General features: G+C 45.8%; 1 long non-coding RNA gene across 1 annotated transcript; it reads left to right on the forward strand.

The window, feature by feature from the left end:
• The first annotated feature begins 1,424 nt into the window (after positions 1-1,424).
• Positions 1,425-25,029, forward strand: LOC139042336 (uncharacterized). The gene is made up of 3 exons (XR_011498972.1): positions 1,425-8,292; positions 11,332-12,291; positions 19,818-25,029. It is a non-coding gene; the product is annotated as an uncharacterized lncRNA (long non-coding RNA).
• The last annotated feature ends 673 nt before the right edge of the window (positions 25,030-25,702 follow it).

Raw genomic sequence — 25,702 nt, forward strand, 5'->3', positions numbered from 1 at the left:
ATGGTCCTCAGATTTCAGCTCAGAATAAACTCACCCAAATTTTCATTTATAGATTGGTTATGGATTATTTTTGTCGACACTTTGTAAATTGGAAAGTGCTATGCACATGTTGGCTATAAAATTAATGAACTACACAGCATTATTTACAATAGCTAAAAAGTGGAAACAACCTATAGGGCAGGAAGACATTTCCTCTACCTGCTCTGGGTCCTTCTTGCCAGAGAACGAATTAAATTCACATGAGACAGAATAACAGGAGAAAATTAAACAAAGCTTTATAACATGTATACATGGGAGAGGCTCAGGCAAGCTGAGCAACTCGCCAAAATGGCTGAAGCCACCACCTTAAATATCATCTTCAAGACAAAGGAGGATGTTGGGGGTGGGGGAGTCAGTTATGGGAGATTATCACGCAAGTACAGTAAACAAGAGTCAGGTTATTATGCTGACTTGAGTCCTTGCCTTCTGCATTGATTAAGAGTTTCTAGAGGTAAGATCATCCCCCCTTCTTCCTGGTGCAGAGAGGGAGACACCTTTACAGATGGAGATTTCCTTTACAATGTAAATGTCTCTTAACAAAGGGTAAGTAAATTCTACTTTTCAGAGTCTCTTTCCTGTCTGCAGTTTTTAAAAGTAACCAGCCCAAAATAATCCTCATGCCAAGAGACATATCTTGGGGTGGGCAATTCCAGTCCCCCACAAACCCAAATGTCCATCAATGAATGAATGGATTAACAGAATGTATTATATCCATACAATGGCATATTATTCAGCCTAAAAAAGGAATGAAAGTCTGCAACATGGAAGAACCTCGAAAATATTATGCTAAGTGAAATAAGCCAGACACACAAAAATAAATGTATGATTCCACTTATATGAGGTACCTAGAATAGTCAAATTCATAGAGACTGGAAGTAGAAGAGTAGCATATGGCTACAGAGTTTCTCACAGGGGACTTTAGCCCTGCTGCCCATTCCACCCACTGCCTATCACACCAAGAGCAAAATAGCAGCCGAGCAGTACTTCATCCCCATTGTCCATTTCAATTGGGAAGATGAAAGTTCTGGAGATGGAGAGTGGTGATGGTTGCCCAGCAATGTGAAAGTACTTAGTACCACTAAACTGTACGCTCAAAAATGGTGAAAATGGTAACTTTTATATTATGTATATTTTTACTACAACAAAAAAAGATTAGGTAGTGATATATCCCAGCTTGTGGCCTAGCTAGGATCAGAAGAATAATAGCAAATGTTTATTAATCCATACTGTGTGCTAAACATTTTGCATTACATTATTTCATTTAATCCCCCAACAAGCCTACGAGGTAGTCTTCATTATTCTTCCTACTTTACAAATGATTAAACTGAGGTTCAGCAAGTTTAGGAGTCTGTATCCTTTAGGCAGCAAGCAAGAGAAGAGTTAACTCAAAAGATCTGAAACAATAAGACTTGTTATCTGTCTTAACAAGAAGTTAAGTTAAAATGGGACAATTTAGGGTGGGTTAATTCTGCATCTCTCAACGAGGATCCAGGTTCTTCCTTTTTATAAATTAAATTTATTTTTCATTATTAAATATGCTAAACACTCACATAAAAAAGGGAAATAGAATGAACACTTGTATATTCACCTCCCAACTTAATCACCTCTTAACATTATCACATTTGCTCTGCATTCTTTCCTCCTCCATCTTAAAAAAATACAGATACGGTTAAGGCCTCCTGTGGGCCCTACCATAACCCACTCCTCACCCTCCCGTCTTCCCCATGGGAACCACTCTCATGAATACAGTGTATATCATCCCCATACATAGCTTTATGCTTTTGCTAACATATTTATAGCCAGCCCTGGTGGTCTAGTGGTTAAGATTCCATGCTCTCACCGCCACAGCTTGGGTTCGTTTCTCCATCAGGGAACTACACTACTTGTCTGGCAGGTGGCAGCTGTGTGTTGCTGTGATTCTGAAAGCTATGCCACCGGTATTTCAGATACCAACAGAGTCACCCATGGTGGACAGGTTTCAGCGGAGTTTCCAGACCAAGATAGATTAGGAAGAAGGACCTGGCCACCCACTTCCAAAAAACATGGCCATGAAAACCCTGTGAATAACAGCGGCGTGTTGTCTGATAAAGCGCCGGAAGATGAGAGGACAGCACAAAAAGACAGGGCAGGGTTCCTCTCTGCTGTACACAAGGTCGCTAAGAATCGGAATCGACTCGACAGCACTAACAATGAAACATGTTTATGTATCCATAAAGATTATATAGTATTGTTTTGCAGATTTCTAAACTTTTTTGTGCATTCTTATATTGTATATTTCTTTCTACAATTTGTTTTTTTAAACTCAACCTTGTATTTTTGGGTTGATTCATATTGATACATATAGCTCTAGTTCATTGATTTTAATTGCTATATAGTACTCCATTATCGGAACTTAACCACAATTTAGCCCTTCTCCTATTAACTGACATTTTACTATTAGGTTCATTGCCACCCTGTTTGTTCTGATTCACATCTCCCTATGCCCAGGTATGAAAGTTTTCCTAGTGTGTATCCTTACAAGTGGAATTTGTAGGTCCAAGGGCGTGACCATCTTCAATTTACTGGACATTGCTAAATTGCTCTCCCAACCAGTTCTATCAATTTAAGCCCACACTAAGCAGTGTTGAACGCGTCATTAACACCCTAGCATAAACCAGTGCACTCAATCACTTTCCTTTGGCCTACCAGCTGGGAGCTGAGCAATTTTATTTGACCTAAAATACTTTTCTCCCATAGCATTTCATGGGACCAAAGTTCTGAGCAACACATGAGGCCCCTTGACACTGCAGCCCATTCCACCCCCTCCCTGTCACACCAAGAGCAAAAAGCAGCCTGGTAGCCCTTCGCTCCCATTTTCTATTTTAACTCAACAAACATTTATCGGGCATCTGCTGTGAGCAAACACTGGGAAAACTCAATGCCAAATAAGACTCATTTCTGTCCTTCGAGGGGATTACCGTCTAGTAGGTGAGAGAGATGCAAATATATGCAAACTGTTATCCAAATCACATGAAATCACCCTTGAGCTACAAACATTTTCTTTTAAATGAAGATTTTTGTTTTGATTCTAAAAGTAAAAAGTCTTGAAAAGAGAGAAAATTGGCAATCCTAACACCCAGAGACAACAGATATATTTTCTGTCAGAGCTGGGGTGACTTGTTCGAGCTGGGGAATGCAGTCAGGAGGTGGTGCATGAACTGTGCGGAAGCAGAGGGAGCAGCGGGAGCAATGTGGGACCCTTGTTACCTAGAATCTGACACGAGGTAACAGCTCCTCCCTTCCTGGAATGGAAATTACAATGTATGGTGCGTGGAGATACCTGTGTTTAAGCCCTGGTTCAGCAAGTCAAGCCAGTCCTGTCACCTCTGTAGGCCTCAGTTTCTCCATCTTTAGAATGATAACCTCAAGGTTTTACCCTTGGACAGTCTGGCCCATGGATTTATTTGTTCAAAAGTCAGATTATTCTGTGTTATTTTCTTTAATAACAAACGAAGGGAAACAAAGCCAAACCCCTATCCCTCTCAGACAACAGCTCCCATTCTCCCCTCTTCCTGTCCCCACCTGCTCTGGGGCAGCCCTGAGCAGTGGGAAGTTCCACCTCAGCGTTGTCTCCCACAATTCCGGTCCTGATGACTCTGAAACTGGAGGTCTATCTCCCTCTGGGGATCCACAGAAAATGCCAGGAAAGTGCTGAGTGAGCCTGGCATGCAACCCGTGCTCAGTAGAGGGTAGCGATTCTTATGACTGCCCTACCAACCCTCCTGGCCATGGTAGGAAATTCCCCGCATACGAGGCTGCCTTCTGAAGGCCTATGGGCTCTGGCCACTACTGTGCTTTCCTCACTCCCAGGGACCCCCAAAAGGGGTATGTAGTAGCCCCAGAGGGGGCAACTTATCCAAGGAGGGCAAAGCTGGAGCAAAACCCCCAGGATTTCAGATCCCTGGCTGTCCCTGGATGGTGTGGGAGGCCTGTCCCTCTGCCCTCTCCCCACCTTGGCAGAGCACAGGCCTCTCCTCACAGGGTCAGGTCTCACTCCTCATGAGTCCCTGTGTCAGTCAGGGCCCCGTGCCTTGAGCCCTCAGAACTGACCTCTGTGAGGAGGTCCATGCAGTGTGATTTCTGGGGTATGCCCATCCTCTAAACAGCCCCTGGGCCCACTTATTGACACCCACAATCCCAGAGTTTGAAATCCTTCTCTTCGACACTTTCCTTTGCAGAAAAACATTTGCTCTTACCAGTGACAGGGAGTAAGATAGGAATGAATTCGGGAAGGCCCTTTCCCGAGAGCAAGCTTCTGCAGGGGAAGGGAAGAAGGCCGCATTCCCGCCAAGTGCCCAGAGCCCGTTGGAAGGGAGCTGGGAGGGAAAGAAAGGCACAGAAGCGCTTCCCAGGACCCTTCAGCCTCACAGTTGTGCCCAGGGCCAGATCTGAGGGTGCTCCCCAGATTTTGAGAGAAAGATAGAATATACTTTAACGCTTCTTCTTTGTCAACTAAAAAATAAGCGGTGCGCCACAGGAGGGTGCCTCAGAAGGTGGTGAGAGCATGGACTTTGCCATGAGACAAACTTGGGTCCGACTCTGGTTTTGTCACCAACTCAATATGTGATGCTAGGCAAGTGACTTCACTCCTCTAAACCTCAGTTTCTCCTCCATTAGAAGGGGCCTAATAACACCCACCTCACAAGGCCATTATCACAATAAAAGGAAAGAACGTACGGAAGGTACCTAGCCCAGTGGCTGCACATACTAGGCCTGCCCTACAAGCAGGCTTTCTTTCTTCCTTCCCTCTTCCCTGTGCTCCCATCTGTTTGGATGGTGAACCAGATGGTTCTTTGCTTGAAAGCAATGGAAGCTGCCTGGGACTAACTTAAAGAGGAAAAAAGCATTGGGAGTTTACCAGGTAATTAACTAAGGCAAAAGAAAACAGCCTCGAGAAGGATAGGAACCAGGAGACCATGGGATGGGTCAGGGGCTCAGTCATTTGGAATGCTGGCATTGGAGTGGTCACCAGCCTCCCACGAGTGGGTCCCTCTGCACAAAATTCCCAGGATGGAGTATCTGATTGGTCAAACTTGGGTCAGAGGCCCATCCTCGGTGCCCATCAGAGGTATCCACTGAAATGGATAGTTTTCAAGGATACATGGAATGGAGAAGAAGCAGTTCCCCAAAGGAAGCAGAGAGGAGAAGTGCCGGCTGGGAAAAACAGCAGGTATTAGACGCCACAGATGGAATTTCCTACACAGATGAAGACCAGCTGAAGAATATTCTTTGAATTTAAAGCAGAGGCAGGACTCCAACATTGGAAAGGCCAAGAGAAAGCCAGAGCTTAAATTTGCTATAGGCTCACATCCCAAGGCATGCATGGAGTGGGAAGAGAGGAACAAAGCAACCGGAAGCTCACTGGATGTGGAGTCATGAAGTTTAGGTTCAAATCCCAGCTCTGCTACTTACCAAATGAGAATCAGGCAGGTCGCTTTACCTCTTTGGACCTCACTTTCTTCATCTGTAAAATGGGGCTGATCCTCACAGGGATGAGGCTCAAATGAAAACGTGTAAAATGTGCTTTTGACACTGTAACCTGTGCTACAGATGTAGCATCAGGGCTTATTATTTGTACAAACTCTGACTCTGACACCTGGAACCTGACCTGCATTTGCAGCATCTTGAATGACACCATTGTTGGTGACTCTACTTGCTGTTGAGAATGCAGTCACCTGGGAGTTAGGGATACTCTCCTCGGTCTTGGCTATTTGGGAAAGTATTTTATAGGGATTCCAGGTGAGTCACTGGCTAATCACAGTGTTTTATTGGAACTGTTAGAAGCCCAGCCTACCCTTGTGAGCTGGTGGGAGGAGAGGGAGCAGGAAGAATCACTAAAATACAGAGGACTGTAAAGGAAATCAATTATACTGACATAGGGTTAGAAAAATATTTTTTAAAAAATGAATGTGTAGTATAATCAATGGATTTCCTTATTGACACTTTCAATAACAAAATCTAGCAGTGGGCATAGTAACTGCCAGAATTTTGAAGTGATGGTGAGTATAAATCATATTTTGAGATACCTGCAAGAAATTGTGATAAGAAAGTATGATTTCTATCAGTAACAAAGTCACAGATACTGCTAGTACTGCTGAAATTTATTGCCTGCATTCATAGTCAAAGGAAATGCTAGATTTCAGATAGAGGTTAGTGATAATAAAGATATAATTTTTTTTATCCCATCCAAATATGTGGACCCTGATTTGCACCCAAAGATCCAGTTAAAGAATGCCTGGGCTTATAGAGACTTTCAGATGCTGATGAGTTGGAGACCAGCCCCTCACCTGCCAGCAGGTTGTGGCCATAGGCCTGGTTCCCATTCAGAGTGTAGAGTGAGGCCAGTGCCTGCTCTTCCTGAAGGCTGGTCTTCTCGAGCTCTCCAAGGTCTTGCCACATCCCCAAGAACCTGGACTCTGAAGATCCCCAGGGATGAAGAGAGCCTTAAGCAGTCTTTGGCTAACCACAAATAAGACCCAAACCCTAGTTTCCTGTCCAGGACTCTCTGGCCACTGTTGAGTAATGCATGCTAATTCAACCCGAAGGGTATGGGCGTGGAAGGCTGAGGAGAAGCCTTTTTCTTAAAATTATTCTTTTAATTATTTTTTTATTTAGAGGATTTTTTTCTTATTACAAAGTCAGAATACTCAATAAAGTATGTTTGAAAAACAGAAAAACAAACATAAAAAATCCTCCCAAGTCCCCATAATAGCTCTACTCAGATCTAACTACGAGTAATATTTTAGGATATATTCTTTATTTTTTCAATGCAGATACACATGCACATTTTCTACAAAAATGAGCTCATACTCTCATAAGGTTTTATTATCTTTTTTAATTCAATAATATACAAGTTTTCCCATGTTAACAAATACTTTTCACTGACGTAATATTTAATGCCTACAAAACACTTCATTGTTTGCAAGCACAATTAATGTTATTTATCATACTGTTGATGCAAATAATCCATAATCGATCTGAAAATCAAAACTGGGGTAAGTTCCTCCAAGGAAGAAAGGGCACCAAAAAGTGGGAGGTACAGAGTGGTTATATACGGTCTTAGAACAAAGAGCATGCATCACATATGACAGGAATATCTCTTTTGCTATGAGTCACGCATGCTTAGCTGGCACAGCAGGTCGGTGGTCAGCAGGTCAGTGGTCACAAGGTGAGCACAGCAGGCTGGTAATTAATCCTTGGCTCCCAGGAAGAGATGCTTGTCCTTAAAGAAATGCCAATAAGGGGGGGAGGTTATATCCCTATCTTTAAGGCCATCATTCTTGTCTTTGGGACAGAGTAAATGTTTAAAGCAGATGTACAATGCACGCTCAGCAGGCCACGTCAGGCCCTTTTGGAAAAACAAGGTCAGGCCGAATTAATTTTAAACCAAATGGCTTCCTCACGTACTCCAATATATCCTATTGCTTTTCATTTACTTATTAATACTCTGTTCAACATTTAGTGTACTTCCATTTTTCACTATTATAAGTGGCACTATTGTGAATATTCTTATACATTTTGGATTTCTTTTTCCACTGCTTCCTAGGATAAATTCCTCAATAGAATTTCTGAGCCAAAGCAAAGGAAGAAGTTTGCAAAAAACTGCCCAATTGCTCTCATAAAGTTTATTCCAATTTATACTCCCATCCAGGAGTGTTTGTGTGTCATTTCTGCACTTCCATGGCCACCCTGGGCATTTAGAAACTTTTTCACCTTCGCCAGTTTGAGAGTTTAAAAAATAGTATCTCATCTTAATTTTAATAGTTTTGATTACTAGTGAGGTAGAGTGTTTATTCATATGTTTATTAGTAATCTGTAACTTCTTTTGTGAGTTGCCTATTCAAACTTTGCCCATTATCTACTTGGATATTCATCTTCTAACTGGTTTGAAAAAACTTTCTCAGTAAAAAGGATATTATCTTCTTATCTGTTATGTGTACTGAAAATATCTTTCCCTGATTTCTCACTTGCCTTTTGGTTTGGTTTGTGGTACACTTTTTTCCAGTATGACTCATTTGAGGTTTTGTGTAGTCAGACTGATTGATCTGTAAGGTGGGGGCAGTCCTGCCCACTTTGCCTTGGGGCCTGACAAGTTTACATTTGTGTAATATGAACCTCTCATATTTTCTCCCATTACAGGTTGAGATCTCTCTGCTTCCCAAGTGGGGATGTTCCTTGATTATACTAGTCTGTCCATCCGTGGGGCATAGCCAGGTGAAGAACCCTCTCCCAACCCTGCCTCAGGTCACCAGCCTCAAGTTCAAACCCCACTTGGCGAAGATGATTCTGCCGATGACATCAATGTTCATGTCAGCCCCAGGTGTTCAGAGCATGTCCATCCACAGGCCACTCTGCAGCCACTACAGTCAAGGCCAGTCCCAGATAACCTACTTGGAGCCCTCGTCCAGGCTCCAGCTTCAATATTGGCCAGGTCACTGCCTGAGGCTCTCAGTGCTGGGGTGGGGGTGCTGCTCTCTGGCTTTGCCCTGGAACAGCTATGATATGGACAGCCTTCCTCTCCTGAGGCCCTGTGAGGAAGGAGGGCAGGCAGGCAAACACAATGACTGAGAGCCTAATGCATCTTCACGCACGTATCTCTATCCATGGTCTCAACAACCTTGGACTTACACTTCCTTACTTTTGGGATGAGGAAACTGAGACTCAGAGAAACAGGTTATTAGCCCCAATTCACTCAGCTGGCAAGTAGAAAAACCTGGGTCTGAACCTATATTCTGAGTCTCCCAGATTGGTACCTACTCACCATAAGGCCTTAGGGCTTGAGCTCTCTTCTTAATTTCTGGGAAAATTAGGGGAACTCATTTACACTAGAGTGCAAATGACTGATGTAAGTTAACAATATCCTGTTTCCCAGGGAGCTCCAAGATATGGGACCGAGTCTGACCTGTCTCTGTCTCACAACCAGTCATGACCTGGGATGGCCCTGGGTCACAGAAAGTTGGTTTAATTGAATTATTTCTTTTGGGAATTTCCCCTAAAACTGAGGTATTTTCCTCTAGATGTCACTGGAAAGTTCCCAAAGGGCCTACTTCCCTATCCTCTCTGCCTGGTTGGCCCCAGGACAGATAAGAAATCAAGACAAGAATGTGGCAGCTGTGGGGCTGGGTCTGCCCCTCCCATCCCCAGCTTGTCTGTGGCCTCTGTGCAGGTTCCTGATCCTTCAGGATAGGGGAAGGGGAGATGGCCGGTGTCGGGTAGGGGATGGGGAGACTCCTTGCCAGGCTCACTGTGAGGAGCATGACTCAAAGGTGTCTGATTCTCCAGGACCAGGCCTGGTGTCAACTGAGTAATATGGGAATAGGAGCAAGTGGGTCCTGCAAAAGCACCAAGGAGCTCCCAGGGCCGCTACAGTGGAAACTGGCCCTCTCGACGGCTCCAGGCTTGAGGAGAGAGGGAGAACCTGGCCTTTGGATTCTGGCAGACTGGATTTGAATCCTGGCTCTGCCAATTACCATTGAGGGCTTTGGGGGTAGTGACTTAATCATTCTGAGCCTTGACTTCCTCACTGAAAAATGGGAATGCTCTGGCGAGGACTGAAACAGGCAATAAATGAAAGTCTAGCAACTCAGGTGGCAACTTCAGTAACTGGCAGTGTCCGCCCGGAGCGCTGTGTTGAGAGAGTCAGGTAGAAAGAGTGCTGGATCAACCAGCTTGTCTGCCCTGGGTAAGACAGGGGAGTAGAGACACCGGTGTGACCCACTAGCCATCTCTGGCCTGGCGAAGAGTGGGTGTTAAATAACTGGGAACTCCCTTTCACCCTTTCTGCGAGGTCACCTTCCTCACTTGTTGCTCCCTCCCCTGCAAGTGCCTGGATGTCCCCTGTCCTTCTCTGCCCCAAGCCACAAACCCATTGAGCCTCTAAGGGTCTGAGGTTAGTGTCTCAAAGGAGTCTGGATTCCTAATTGCAGAAATCTCCTTCCTGCTGTTTTTGCCTCAGGAGGCACACCACTAAGGGCCTCAGATGGCAGACAGAGATCCCACGTCAGATTGGGGAATATGTCCCAATGTACAATTTTGAAAAAAAATCTATACTTAGCAAATGACTGCAAGTTTACATGCTGAAACATTAACAGTAGCATTTTATGTATGTTATGCCTCAAAAAAGTACACATACATGCATGCACATATACGTACTATATATATATGCGGAACTGCATTTCCTTTTTATACATTGACGTACTTTCCAATGAACATATATTTATGATCATGTCGAACAATACATTTTCCCTTGTGTAACTGTACCAATGTTGCTTTTTCTTTGAAGTACTGAAATCAGGTGGATCAAGGTATAGATTGGACAGCTCAAAGGTCACGCAGCCTCTCCCTGCTCATCTTGGTCCTGTGAATTCTTAGGTACCTTTGAGAACCCCCAAAGAATCCAACTCAATTTTTTTCCCCTCGACTCAACACCCATTTCCTGAACACCGTGCATCCCAGCTCTGTGCCAGGAGCTGGGGGATTATGCTGAAGATGGATCACCTCCATCCTCAAGTGATCAGGCAAATGAAGGAAGGAAATAAATGCCTTTCAGTAGCGGGCATTCAGAGATGAAAAGATTATATAAAAGATGGAAAAAGGTGGAGGGAGGCTTCCCAGCTGGGCAGTGTGTTCTCACACCTGTAGTCTGGGTCCCCCAGTGTCCTCTCAAGCTTTGCTGAGGCTTAGGATCCCCAAGTGTGCTGTGGCAGCCCTCTGAGGACAACTTCTCTCCTGACTCTGAGGGCAGAACTATTGAGATCTGGTCCCTGGGGTGGGTGTTCTGGGGAGCAGTCACTAGGCCAGGCTTCTGTTCGCTATTCCCCACAGCTTTCCTGGGGCTTGGTGGGAGCGCTGGTCCCAGGGAGCCCATCCCTGCCTGTGAAGAGCCACTCCCAGCTCAGGGGAAGAGTGAATCTGCTGGCCTCAGACCTCAAGAGAGCAGCAGCCTTGACGACCTGAATCCTGAAAGAGGGAGGGAGGGAGGGAGGGAGGAAGGGAGGGAGTGCCTGGCAGTTCCCCTGTGCACCCAAGCTGCAGCTGCCCTGACTGCCAGGGGTTAGGGCACCAGCTGCTCCTGCTACCAACGAGAAGATCAGAGAAACTGGGCCAGGGCATGGCGTTCAGAGACATGAGCTCTAGTCCTGGCTCTGCCACTAATTCTGCAGGCAAACTTAGAAACACTTGTTAGCTAGGATGTGCCAGACACTATGTGAAATACTTTACACATGTTTTTAAATGTATTTTCTCCTTTCACAGGTGAGGAAACTGAGGCCTGGAGAGGCTTCAAAAATTACAAAGTCACTGGAATTTCAATCCAGTTCTCTCTGGCTCCAGATCTGTGCTCTCTTTCTCCTGCATTGCCTCTGTCTCTGGACCCCTCCCCACCCCCTACCTCTTCTTCATTCTAATAAGAAGCTGGATTTGGTGAAAGAAGGAGCCAGGAAGGAAACCCTTCAGACAAACAAGCCTATCAGTGTCCCTCACCCACCCAGGGGCTCACTGTCGTTGCCATCAGCCACTGGGCCTGGGATTTCCCCACTCTGGGCTCTTCATGGTTGGGTTTGCACCAAGGCCTCTGGTCCCCTGAAGATTGGGTCCAGAGTGGCCCCATCTGGTGGTCTCAGATCTTCCCTCCCACCCACCTGCACTGGCCCTAGTCCACCCAGTGTGGGCTTTTTATTCTTTCTTCCTCTCGTCTCGTCTCGTCCCGTCTCCTCTCCTCTCCTCTTCTCCACTTCCCTTCCCTTCCCTCCTCTTTCCTTCCTTCCTTCCTCCCTCCCTCCCTTTCTTCCTTCCTTTCTTCCTTCCTTCCCTCTTTCTTTCTCTTTCAATAACTGGGGCCAGAAAATCAACTCAAGGAGGAAAATACAAATAAAGTGCTTTCTCCAGAGAAAACCCTGATCACAGGAGCTTCTCCACCTGAAGCCAGACTCTTTCTCCCCCTGCCACCCTTCGAAGAGTGAAGACCAGCATGTCTTATTTCCTCCACTTGGCCAGAAGATGGCACGCCCAAGGATTCTGAGGGTGAACTCCCCCCAGAAGTTCCACAGGGCTTTCTCATTCATTCCTTCATCATCCTCACAACAGCCCTGCGTTGTTGTGGTGGGAGAGAGGGGTCAATGGGCACATAGTTCCATGACCATTTGACAGACAAGAAAACTGAGGCCATACAACTAGTATGAGATAGGCCTTCCATCTCCAAGTCCCGGCCCTTAGGTAAGTGACTGTGGCTTCTGATCTGGTCATTCTGTGCTCCTTTCCCCACTTTCCGTGGAGTTTTCTTGCTGAAGCCGTCCAGAGTCTGTAATGCAGCCAGTCTCCTTGGGTTTCCCAGGTGTGTGCCAGCAGCTTCTAGGCTGGCTCTCTATAGGAATTAGAGCTACCCTCTGCTCCATTCCTGCTGACAAGAACACCCAAGAGCTTTGTTTCTCCCCAAGACAAAATTGGAAACCTGTTGGCCTGCCAAGGGCTCTATCAGAAAATACTTCCCCACCACCTGCCCTTGTCTCCCTCCACCCCAAGGTGGAAACAACAGTCTCCCAGGCTTAATGTGGTGGGACCTTGGCAGCAGGGCTTTGTCACAACTTGAGATCATGTGAATCAGGGGAACCAAAGACTCATGTGCTCCCTCCAGATAAGATAAAGCTTTCGCTTTGTTCTTGTTGAAGAAGGTGCCAAAAATGCTAATGAGGCTCCAAGAGAGAACCTGCCTAGTGGAAAGAGCACTGACCTCGGAGTCACATGGGGCTCTGCTGATTCCCAGGAGCGTGACTTTGGGCAAATCAAGTTGCATCTCTGAGCCTGCCTTGGAGGGTTGTTGGGAGGATGATGAGGCAATGCTGCAATGCTTATGGCCTTAGAAAGAGGCTCATGATATATTGGTATGAAAAAGCAGGTTACAAAAAGGTGTGGAAGATAGGCCCCCATTACTGCGAAATATGGAAAACTAGCTGAGAGCTGTATACTACATGCTAATAGTGCTTATTCTGAATGATGGGACCATGGATGTCTTATACTTTTCCCTTTTTTACTTATCTATATATTCTAATTTTTTTTCTACAGTGAACATGTATTATATGTTTATCAGCTATTGCCACAATAATGGGGCATAACAGACCAGCCAAAAACTCAGTGGCTTATAATGCAAGGATTTATTCTCATACTCACAGGCCTGCAGGTTAACCGTAACTTGACTGATCTAGGTTGGGATGGCAGGGCTGCTCTGTCTCAGGCTGCAGGCCAATGGGGCCTGGCTCACTGAAGGTTGGGCTCAGGTCTTCATTTTGGGACTCTGGCTGAAGGGACAGCAGCTAGGACTTGCTTCTCCTTCCAGATTGCCAGAGCCCAAGACACAAGCCAACCTGTACAAGCACATAGAAAGGCTCTGCTTATATCATTTCAGTAACATGTCATTGGCTGAAGCAAGTCACATGTTGGCCAAGCCCAATATCAACAGGACAGGGAAGTACACGCCACCACAGTAGGAATGGGAGGGGAGTGAATATATGCTGAGTAATGAGCTGAATCTATTCCTTATTACTTGCATAATAAAACAAGCATGATGTGCTTTGTGAGATGCATTCATACTGTCCCCTAGAGAGAATCCTGTGATGTTCTCCAAGAATAAGACAGGGGAGCCATTTTATAATCTTGTTAGAAGATAGAACAAATGTTAAAAGGGTAGGCTGACCCTCTCTTTCTTCATCCTTTCTGTCCTTTTGAGATAACCAGACACTACCATTTGTGGCACCTACAGTCCCACAAAGGAAGGTGGAAAACACCAACACGGGCTTATGGGCAATTACAGCCAAAGGCAGACCTTTGCTACTTCCCATCAGATCCATCTGAATCTACTCCCTGTTGACTTCCTTTCTTTTGGCTTCTCTCAGTTCATTCAGCCATTTATTTAAGATATATTTATTGAGCACTTACTGTGTGCTGGCACTTGTCTAGCCATGGGGTTGTGTGTCGGTGAACAAGGCAAGTGTCTATGAACAAGGAAATCTTCTCTCTAGGGTTTACATTCTAGTAGGGAGGTGGGGTGAATGCAAGGTGTCAGGGGGGAGGGGTGGGGAACGCTAGTGATGTTGATAATGCCAAGCAGTGTGAATGCTAAGAAGTAAATAAAACAGGGTAGTGCACCAGAGATTGATAGGGCAGGGGCTGGTTGCTTTCGATGGTGAGGTCAGAGAAGGCTTCCCTGAGGAAGCGGTGTTGAAAGTTATTGGAAGGTGCCTCTTGGGATCTGAAATTTATATCTGGGCTCTCCAGACCTTGGCTCTGAGTCCCACTCAAGAACTTGGCTTGGATTTTTCCCACCAGCTCACTCCCCACTTTGGCCTGACTTGGGGAATTCTCCTGGACTAGCTGTCTTTCAGAACCCAGCTCAGGTTCATATTGGCTGGCTGGTGACCCAATCAGATTAGCTAGTCCTCGACAAAGAGGAGACCAAGAAAATCCTATTGGATGAAGCCAACCACTTATTGAACTCCTATTGTATGCCAAACTAGCAGGCATTTATTGATCACCTTCTGTAAACCAAACCAATAGGCATTTACTGAGCATCTATCAGACACCAAATCAACAGTCATTTATTGAGTGCCTCCTGTGTATACAAGCCAACACGTACCTACTTACTGTGTGCCTGGAATTGAGGAGAGCACAGAAATTCTACCTACTTCTCTCTAAGAACTTGCAATTGACTTGTGGAGGCAAATGTTGTATGAATGTAGCTATGAAAGGCAGGATTTAATAAGTGCTGTATTGTACAGAATGGCTCTAAGCCCTTTGAGAATCTAGAGATAGGCTTAGAGATCAGCGTGGAATGGGGTAGCCCCAGAAGGCTTCATGGAGGAGGTGAAAGATGAGTGGTCTTTGAAGGATAGATAGAGGGCCGGCCCCATGGCCTAGTGGTTAAGTTTGGCATGCTCCCCTTCAGCATCCCGAGTTTGGTTCCCAGACCTACACCCCTTGTCAGTGGCCATGCCGTGGCAGCAACCCACATACAAAATAAAAGAATATTGGCACAGATGTTAGCTCAGCAACAATCTTCCTTAAGCAAAAAGAGGAAGCTTGGCAACAGATGTTAGCTCAGGGCAAATCTTCCTCAGAAAAAAATAAAACAAAAAAGATAGATAGGACTTAGATAGAAAAGAAAGACAGGGATTGAGGTAGCATGACTGGGCCTGGGGTATAAGTGTTTTGGAGCCCTGGGATTTAATTCTGAGCGTTCATTATTTGGGCCTGGTGTCCTCTCCTTTCTGGTTAGCCTGCAGTCTTGTAACAACCACCTTCTCCGTGACCCCTGTTTCTTCTAGGCCACAGCTGCATTCCTTGGCAGTCTGTAGTAATTTGCCTGGGTGATCAAGCACTGACGTCATCTGGCTAATGTCGGAATGGGCAGCCCTACAAAAAGGTGTTTGTGATACTTTCAGTAGATCAGGGCATAAAACCCTTAAAGGCTGGCCTCAGGATATCCAAGGACGTTTCTAGTCCAGGTGTCCCCCCCACCTCCTAACACAGAAGTCTTTAAAACGATCACGTTCATTTCCTCTGCCTGAAGCCTCGAGAAGGCAGCTAGAGCTATTTAGAATTTATTAGATTTGAGGAATGGACTCAAAGGTCTCTTACCATATGTCTGGAAGCAGCAAGAATGACATACTATTCTTTTATTACTCTGATGGCTAATAATATAGTCTACTTTCCAGAAACCAGTTATGAGAAAATCTAAATTTATAAAATGACTCCATTAAGGATAATCACCTTTTTCACACTAAAAATATTCACCCAGTACTTACTCTGTATAGTCTGGGACTATGGAAAAAGGGAAAATAAGCCATAAAGGAATAAAAGAATTCAGGATTTCTTTAGATAAGGAGTCCCTCCACTCCTTGAATATGAAACTTGATTCAGTTTGTGGAAAGAGTAGGTTTATACAGCTTTTCAGGAAACTTGTTCTTTCTCCTATGTAGGGGCATCTCCACTATTTGTGGAATTACTTTTTATTTCATTTATTTTCAGGTTACAAGGACTGTGCAAAGCTCAAGAGCCATTGTACCTTGTTATTGTAGAGGGAATTGTCTAGAACTTGGGCAAAATAAAAAATGAAACTGAGAGGCTTGAAGATTCATTCTGAGGGGGAAATGAACCCACACAGGCTTTCTTCCCCACTTGAGTCCCAGGAAAAGTGGAAGCAGCAGGCAGGCACACAGAGTTCTCTGTATTCACATAGCCCCCTGGGAGGAAGTGAGTCAGTTGCCAAGAGAGGAGGACCAGGAGCTCTGTCACGTACATGTTTAAAGAAAACCAGGCAGCCAGCTCCAGGTTCATCCCAGACACTTGTAAGTGTGTCATAGCAGGTGGCACATGATGCAGAGGAGTGAGCATGGGTTGGTCTAAGTCCAGCCAGCCAGGCACCAGCTGGGCGGCTATGCTAGCCTAGGTCTTCTGAGAAGCAGATGCCAAGCGAGGGTTAGATGTGCAGGGGTTTATTAGGCAAATGTCTGTGTGCAAAAATGGAGAGGGAGCTGGGGAGCCATCAGAGCTCAAAGCAGGTCTGACCTGTGTGAGAGAGAGAAGGAAGGAAGGAAGGCTGGGTGGGAGAGTTTGGACTGCAGCACAGGTCTAAGTAAGGTCATCAAAGCTAATGGGGTCTTCAAGCCAAAGCTTTTCTTCAGAGGAGTACCCCAACTTACAGATCTGCCTTTGTATCCCCACAGGGAGCTGCTGTGGGACGTATGGCCTCAGAGCAAACATGTTGGGCAATTTATGTCACCTTTCTGAGCCTCGGTTTCCTCACCTGCAAAATGAAGGTTGTTTAGAGAACTAGATAAAACAGCATATTTAAAGTGTTTGGAATGGAGTCAAGTGCCAGTAAATGTTCAGCGAACATACGTTCCCTTCATTCCCTTGTCATACCCCATCCAGAGGCAAGTTCATCACAGCAACATGACCTCTTCCCCCAGCCCTTCCATCAGCCATCCTTCCTCCCGCTCCATACACTCAAGAAGGCAGGTGTGTGTGGCCCAAGGCTGGGGCCTGAGGGCTTGTGTTTTAGCAGCCAGACCCTTGAGCCTTTATGACATACGACAGGGGACTGGAGCCCATGACTAGGCCCTGGGGTGGGGAGGAAGGAGACCCCAGAAGGATAGATGTCCTTCTTACTAAGGGGAACTTACAGCATCGTCAGAGCCATGAGCCAAACACCCCCAGGAATGCCCTCAGGGAAGACTCTCAGGCAAGCTCTCCTACCAAGTACTCTGGGCTGAGGTGCAGACCACCTGCTGCCCCAGGACTAATGGATATCTTCCTTCAGAGGGAGACTTTGGGAACAGCTGTGTAAGGCAGTCCCCAGACCTACCTTGCCCACAACTTGACCTCACCCTCATGCTCCTGCCATGCTGTTCTCTGTCTCTCCCCTCTCCCCTCCCCCCAATAAGTCCAGGTGTTTGTGCCTGCTGGGCTCTCTACCTACAGTGTCCTTCCCCTCCCCTCACCCTCCTAGTGAATGCCTTCTTCCCAGTCCAGCTCAGATGTCTCCTCCTCTGGGCAGCCTTCCCTGACCAACCCCTCTTACTACTGGCTCCAGTCCCCTCAGCATGTCTCTGTGCCTCAGTTTCCATATCTGAAAAATGGAGGTGATGATGACAGTACCGTCGTAGCTAGTCACAGTGAGGTGGTAAAAATTAAATGAGATACTGATAAAAGCACCTTTTAAAGGGTTGTATAAGTGAGCATCATTGTCAACAGTAGGCGTGTGTCCAATAGACGCTGCTCTATGGTCACACAGTATGGAAGGGATGGGGGAGGTGAGAGCCCCATAGTGTGGCAATGTGGAAGGAGCACTGGGTTCAGAGGTGGAAGATCTGCTTCTGTTTTTCCTGCTGGGCTATGTGTCCCTGAGCCAACTCTTGTCTTCTCTGGGCCTCAATCTCCTGTTTTGTACATAGGCGTGGCCTCCAAGGGCCCTCCTGGCTATGCAAGCTTAGCTCATAGGCTCTGGGTCCTAGGCTCTGCAGGTGTCGCCTGAGCTCCAAGACCTTGCCTGGCTCCTTGGCTGGACAGCTCCCATAGTATTCCGGGAGGCAGCAGAGACTCCAACTCTCAGCATCTGGACAGCACCTCAGGCTGGGAGGATGGAGGCCCCAGCTGCCATCAGTCCCAGGTTTCCAGGTTGGGTGTGGGAGAGTGGGGATCTCCCTCCCTGAGGAGGAGAGTAGGCACCAGCAGCCATGAGAAGCTCCAAGACCTGAGAGAGCAGGCAGGAGGGGACTGGGCAGACTTTAGCCCCTTAGTGGAGGAACTAAGAGACTGTAGCTTTTGGAATTTGCCTACAATCTTTAGTGCCGAGATCACCAAAATCATTTAGACCCTGATGTCTTGATTGGCCCTAATCCAGATATAAGATATTTTCACTTGATGCGATGGAAAAGAAAAAACTTCCACAGTGATTGTTCAGAATGTTGTTAGCAATCAAGGGCTCTATCCCACAAGCAGAAACTTTGTCATATCCTAGACGATGGGAAATCTTTTTAAAGTCCTTTGGTGTGTCTTTGACGCTGGATCCAGTAATTGGCTGTTAGGTTTTAAAGGCTTGGCATTTCTACTGTGAGTCATAATTGTTCAATGACATGCCTCAATTATTGCTTAATGCCATTTATAGCCCCAAAAGATAACATGCATTGCTTGCAAATTTTAAAAACTGCACTTCTTTAAACAGATTCTATGTTGTATGCTTTTTTCTAGGTATTTCATTCATTTCCTTGTCCATCTAGTGTCACTTGTGTGCTAGAAACTGTGCTCTCATTTTCACACATTTCATTTAATCCTCGCAACCACCCCATGAGGCAGGGATTGTTATTCTCTTTTCACACATGAGGAAAATGTAACTCAGAGAGGTTCAGTGACTTGCCCAAGGCCACATAGTAAGTGACTGAGCAAGGATTTCAACTTAGGACCTTGAACTTCTAATTGTATCATATTGGCCTCCTCTTGCCTCCTTAGCTCCCTCCCCCACATAGTCCCCTGCCCTGCCCCCAACAACTGGCTAAACAGGGACACTTGATTTCAGCCCAGAGACCTAAATGTCATGGTCACCTATTACATGCCAGGACCTATGGGGGCTCAATAGCACCCCACTTCTACCTTAAATAAGAAGGAATAAAAAGGGGGCGCAGCCAGCAGGTGGCTGGTCCTGTAGAAGAGGGTCAAAGGGAACAAGAATGAGAAATTTCTACCAATTAGAAATCAAGTCTGAACTTGAGACGGGAAAAGAGAAAAGAATCATCAATTCAAAAAACCCTCTGTTCCCACTAATCTCATGAACTTTAGCTTAAGATATTTTACATAGTGGGAAGATACGGTATAAAACTATATCCTTGGGAAGGAGGTGTTAGGAGGTGGGAAAATAGAGCACCAACCTTGGGACCAAATCCTGGGCATTGTCCGAGGCAAGTAGCTCCATCTCTTCCGGTCTTTGTTTCTTTATCTGGAAAAGGGAGAGGCTTCCCATCTCTCGGGATATTATGAGCAGATTAAATGAGATAACGTGTGCAAAGCCCTCAGTGCCGTTCCTGGCATGGGGCAGCTGTTGAAAATTGTGATTTCAGTTCCAGGAGTTCTGTTGGAGCAGTTGGTCCAGAGTAAAGGAGGCTCAAAATTTGGGTGAAAAGAGGTTTCCCAGGGACTTAAAAGAGTTAACACAGCATAGACATGAATCTTTGAAAAGATACTCTTTTTTCCAGTGCGCTGATGAGACTCCCACATCCTATCAAGGAGTTGGTCTAAATGGAAAGGAGGTGAGCTCTAATTTGAGAACTGTAATAGACCATCCATGTGCCAACGGTAAATGCCAATGATGATTGCAGACAAAGAGTGGTGGGCTGCATAAACGAAGAGTCTTCTACGTGCTCTGGAGGAAACGAAACATTTATCTGAGACCCCTGGTTGGGTGCTTTATGCTGAAGAAGGCCAATATAATATGGGAGAGAGCATGGTGGTGAGAAGCCTGGACTTATAGCAAGAGGACCCAGGTTCAAATCCCAGCTCTACCCTCCAACAAGATTTGAGACTGTGGGCAGGTCACCAAATGTCTGTCTTGTTTATAAGAACAGTTGTCTTAGTACTTGCCTTATCTGTGTCATAGAACTATTGTCAGAACAAAGAGGTAGCTTCCTCAAAAAGCTAAACATAGACTTACCATATGGTCCAGCAATTCCACTTCTAGGAATATACCCCAAAGAACTGGAAGCAGGGACTTGAACATATGTTTGTATACCCATGTTCATAGCGTCGTTATTCGCGATAGCCAAAAGGTGGAAACAACCCAAATGTCCATCAACTCATGAATCAATAAACAAAATGTTGCATATACATACAATAAAATATTATTCAGCCTAAAAAATGAGTGAAATTCTGGTACATGCTATAACGTTGATGAACCTTGAAAACATTATGCTAAGTGAAATACGCCAGACACAAAAGGACAAATATTGTATGATTCCACTTATACAAGGTACCTAGAATAGTCAAATTCATAGAGGAAAAAAGTAGGATAGTGGTTACCAGGGGTAGAGGGATAGGATGGGGAGTTAGTGTTTAATGGGTACAGAGTTTCAGCAGGGGATGGTGAAAAAGTTTTGAAGATGGATGGTTGCACAACAACATGAACGTACTTAATGCCACTGAACTGTACACTAAAAAATGGTTAAAATTAGATATTTCAGGGGCCGGCCCCATGACCAAGTGGTTAAGTTCACACGCTCCGCTTCAGCAGCTCAGTTTTTGGATTCTGGGTGTGGACATGGCACCGCTCATTAGGCCATGTTGAGGCGGCATCCCACATGCCACAACTAAAAAAATATGCAACTATATACTGGGGAAATTGGGGAGAAAAAAAGCAGGAAAAAAAAAAAGAGATATTTTATGTCATGTATATTTTACCACAATAAAAAAGTAAGTTTTTCTTTAAAAAAAAAAAAAGAAAGAAAGAAGCAATATAATGTAGAGGAAAGTACTTTGCAATCTGTAGAGCAATATGAACCAATTAGCTGTGGTAAAGTGGTTAGGATGCAGTATTTACATTTCTGTAAGAGTAACCATCAAAACTGGGACTCTCACCAGGGGCTTTGACAGCTATTTTCTAATCTGTAAAACATCAGGAAGAGGTAGAGACAAATAAAAATGACGTCCACTGAGAGAGTTGGAAGTGGTTCCTCTGAGAAGTGAAAAACATGAGTGGCAGGGACTGATATTTTTCCTAACATGCTTTGTAGAACAATTGGACTCTTTAAACTATGTGCATATACACATTTCAAAAAATAAACTTGGCCTTGGCCTTATTAGAGGCCAAATTAGAGAAAAGAAAAAATATCACGTCCCTAATTCATTATTTTTTAATGCTCCTCATTTACTATCGATTCTGAGCCATGGACGTTCATTCCATAATAAAATGAACCAGGGCACTGAAAACCTCGGTGATGGTTGTCACCATCAGGAAGAGATAGCTGAGGAACAGCGAGCACCCTGTGTTCTTCCTCTCTGCTTGCCAGGCACCCAGTGAGGGGAGGCCTCGGCCCCAGGACTCTCGGTGTGTCCCCCTTGGTAAATGAATCAATCGCCCTTCTTGTTTATTAATCACTCTCTCAAGAGTCTGGAGCCAGGGCCTGGATCCTCCAGAGCTTGGTTCCCACTAGTGAGCTTTGCAGGAGTTTGACAACCTCTAAAACCAGGACCAGATCCAGGATGCAAGGAGGGAGCTGGGTCTCTCTCCCTGCTGCTTGCCCCGACAAAGGCCTCTGCCCCAGGTTTCTGTTCCAGCAGGTGTTCTAGGATCCAAGGGACTTGACAAAGAGCTCTTTGAAGCTCTTCTTGAAGCAACCCGGAGGTCTTGGCCCTTTTAATTACAATGCTTAGGATGAAAATTAAATGATGAACTGTGTGCATAGAAGTTTGTATACACCAACAAATAAAAATTAACTTTGGAGGTAACTTGGCACAATTTCTAAACGACACTTCACAGGCAATAATTCAATGTGCCCATTCATGCTTTTTAACAGCTTTGTTGAGATGTAATTTACATACCATACAATGCATCCATTTAAAGTGTACAATTCAATGGTTTTTGGTATACTACATTATTAATCTTTTAAAATTGTAGTAAAATATACGTAGCATGATATTTGCCATTTTAACCATTTTTAAGTGTACAGTTCAGTGGCATTAATTGCATTCACAGTGTTGTTTCATTTAATCCCTGCAAAGACATCATTTTATAGATGAGAAAACTGAGGCCATTTGAAATTATCAAATTTTTTTTAAGAGATTGGCCCTGAGCTAACATCTGTTGCCAATCTTTTTTCTTCCTCTTCTTCTCCCCAAAGCCCCCAGTACATAGTTGTATATTCTAGTTGTAGGTCCTTCTAGTTGAGCTCTGTGAGACACACCCTCAGCATGGCCTGAGGAGAAGTGCGAGGTCCGAGCCCTGGATCCGAACTAGTGGAGCCGTAGGGCCACCGAAGCAGAGTGCGTGAACTTAACCACTCGGCCACAGGGCCAGCCCCTTGAGGTTAACAAATTTATCCATAGTTACTCAATGAGGAAATGGCCAGGTAGAGTTTCAGACCCAAATCTGCCAACTCTAAAAGCTGAGCGTTGCCTTCTACTGAGGCAGAGAGGTTCCTCAGAGGTAAGCAGTCCAGAGTAGCTGGAAGGTGGGCTTGTGGGTGCCTAAAGGGACCAGGGGAAACAGCAGAGTACACTTTGACCCCTTGTGGCTCCTTGCTTGCCCTCCCTATTCAACTTGAACCACAGTTACTTGTGCTCTCCTTTGTACCTTGTCACTTTCTCTCCTTTGAGGACACAAATAGGCCACTTCTTGGTGAAAATTTGTGAAAGAAGGATCTACAACTCTCTCTGCTTCCTAATTTCTTGTTACCCCTCAACTCATCTCACCTCTGATACTACTACCTTCGTTGGTGTCATTCCGTGGCCTCAGTTTCAATGGATGCCTCTCTTGGTGGCTGTGCTGGCTTTTCCTGTGGCTCCCAGGGCATCCCACTCTCATGGTTCTCCCAACTCTGACCACTCCCCTACCTCCCTCACTCTGCCCTTCCCTTAAATGCTGGGTTTCCTAAGAGTTCAGTTCCAAGCCCTCTTTCCACTGTTCTTGCTTGTCTGGGACAGCTTCATGTGTGACCACTGCCAAACCTACATCTCCTGCCAGGCCAGACCTCTCATCTGAGCCCCAGCTTCCACTCCTGCCTGGCCACCCTCCCTGGTCATCCCACAGGTGCCTCAGATGAACCATGTCCAACATGGAACTCAGTATCCCCACCAACTCCAAACCAGCTCCTCTCCCTGTGTCCCCATCTCAGTAACAGCCCCGTCATCCACCCGGGCACCAGAAGCAGAAACCTGGGAGTCATTGCCTGAAATGTGTGTGAACTCTACCAGGACAGAGACTTTTTTCCTTCCTTTTTTTCTTTGTTCTATATTTAAAGTACCTGGAACTATGTCTGCGTATAGCAGGGTGCCCAGTAAGTATTTGTTGAATGAATGCTTGCCTTCTCCCAAAATACACGAACCATTCCCACAGGATGGAAGACCAGTCTGTTCTGCTCCTAAAACATCCTCTCATATACTTCTGCTTCCTCCGATGGCTCTGCTGCTCTCCTAGCTTAATCTCACCTCATCTCTTGCCTGGACAAGTGCAACCACCTCCTCACTGATCTTCCCATTTCTAAACCATTCCCCAGGTCACCAGCCAGTAGGTTGTCTCAAAAACCCAAATATGATGTTACCATCACCTGCTTAAAATTCTTTAAGGAGTCCCTGTTGTCATCAGGATAAATTTCCTGGCATTAACGGGTCAAGAATGGTTTTTGAATAAGTGTTTCTCTGCTCTCTGTAGCAGACTGAGGGCCAGAGCTCTAGGCCCACCCAGCTCAAAACCTTCTTCCTAGTGGAGTGGTATTGAAGAGCTCTCTAACATCAGAGACCTCCACTGGCTCCCTGCAAAGATGCTGCCCTGAGTTAGGGCCATCTTGGCCGCCTGCTCCACATCCCTATCCCCTGTTCCTCCCACTCACTGTGGAGTCCATTCAGGCAGCATGACTTGGGAGCTGCTCCCAACAGTTCTACAGAGCTTGGGGGAAGAAAAGAGTGGGAGAGAGGCAGAGCTGCCAGGGAGACTCATTCCCCTCCCTAATTGGGATCCTTCTTTCCCGCCATCCTGAGTCTGCACCTGGTGCTTGGCAGGTGGGGATGCTAGGCTGCCAGCAAGAGGCAGAGGCGTTTGTCAGGGTAAGCAGCGGGAAGAGAAACCCAGCTTGCTCCCTCCACTGAAGGAAAAGACTCCTGGCTTCAGCTGCCTTAATGGGCTTGGGTCTTGGTAACGTGGAGCCTGGGGGGTGAGCCTGGAATAATGGGGATTGGAGGTACAGTGGCCTCTGAGACCAGGCCAGGGAGTGGAGGATTTCTGGGAGTAGGATATAGAGGGATTTAGGCTGTAAGGGGCTTATTCTGGAATGCTTTGAAATCAGGCTGCAGGAATTCTTGAAAAATGCTTAGAACCCAGGCTCTGAGGACATCCTAGTGAAGTGACTGAACTGAGGCTGTGTGACCTCCTTGGGGAATGTGCTAAATTCAGGCTGCAAAGGTTCACTGGGGACTCATGAATTCGGGCAAGGGGCTTCTTGGGAGATGTACTGACTCTGACTGCGAGGATGTCCAGGGGAGGCTACTGGACTCAGGTCCAACAGGACGTTCTTGGGGACCGCATTGAACTCAAGTTATGGAAGCTTCTTGGAGGGATAAATGAACTCAGCTTATGGATATTTCTTGGTGAGATAGCTGAGCTCACACTGCAAGCCTGGAATTTTGCCCGCACACTCAAAGTCCATGGGGCTTCCCTCTGCCACACAAACCCAGTTACAGGACCTATAGACAGGCATGGACAGAGACTGCAGTCACCCATGGGGTTATTCACAGTCTCTCTCTCTCTCTCTCTCTCTCACACACACACACACACACACACACACTGCCTTCTCAGCCCCCTGTCTTGGTTCTTCCACAATTTCCTGACTTCCACACACAGGAGTGCTCAGGGTTCAGTCCTTAGACCTCTCCTCCTCTTGTTTATACTCACTCCCAAGGTAACCAACCAGTCTGATGATGTTAAATACCATCTGTTCTCTGAGAACTCTCAACTCTACATCTCCAGCCCAGACTTCTCCCTTCAATTCCAGACTCACTGGTATCCAACTGCCTGCTTGACATGTCCACCTGGTTGGCTGACAGGCATCTCAAACTCAACATGTCCCAAACCAGACTTCTGACCTTCCCTCCCAAACTCCTTCCTCCCACAGTCTTCCCCATCTTAATAAGTGGCAACTGCATTCTCCCAGTTTTCCATGTCTCGAAACAGAATCATTTGTGATCTCTCCTTTCGTACTCTATATCAGCAAATCCTGTTGACTCTAACTGTAAAATATAGTCAGCATCCAACCTCATATGACCATCTCCAGCACTTCCATCCTGGTCCATGCTATCATCACCTCTCCCTGGGTTATTGCTCTAGCCTCCTGGTTATCAATATAGGTCTCCTTGATTCAATTCTTGCTCTGCCCCA

Source organism: Equus asinus, chromosome 2, assembly GCF_041296235.1.
Source record: "Equus asinus isolate D_3611 breed Donkey chromosome 2, EquAss-T2T_v2, whole genome shotgun sequence".
Classification (NCBI taxonomy): domain Eukaryota; kingdom Metazoa; phylum Chordata; class Mammalia; order Perissodactyla; family Equidae; genus Equus; species Equus asinus.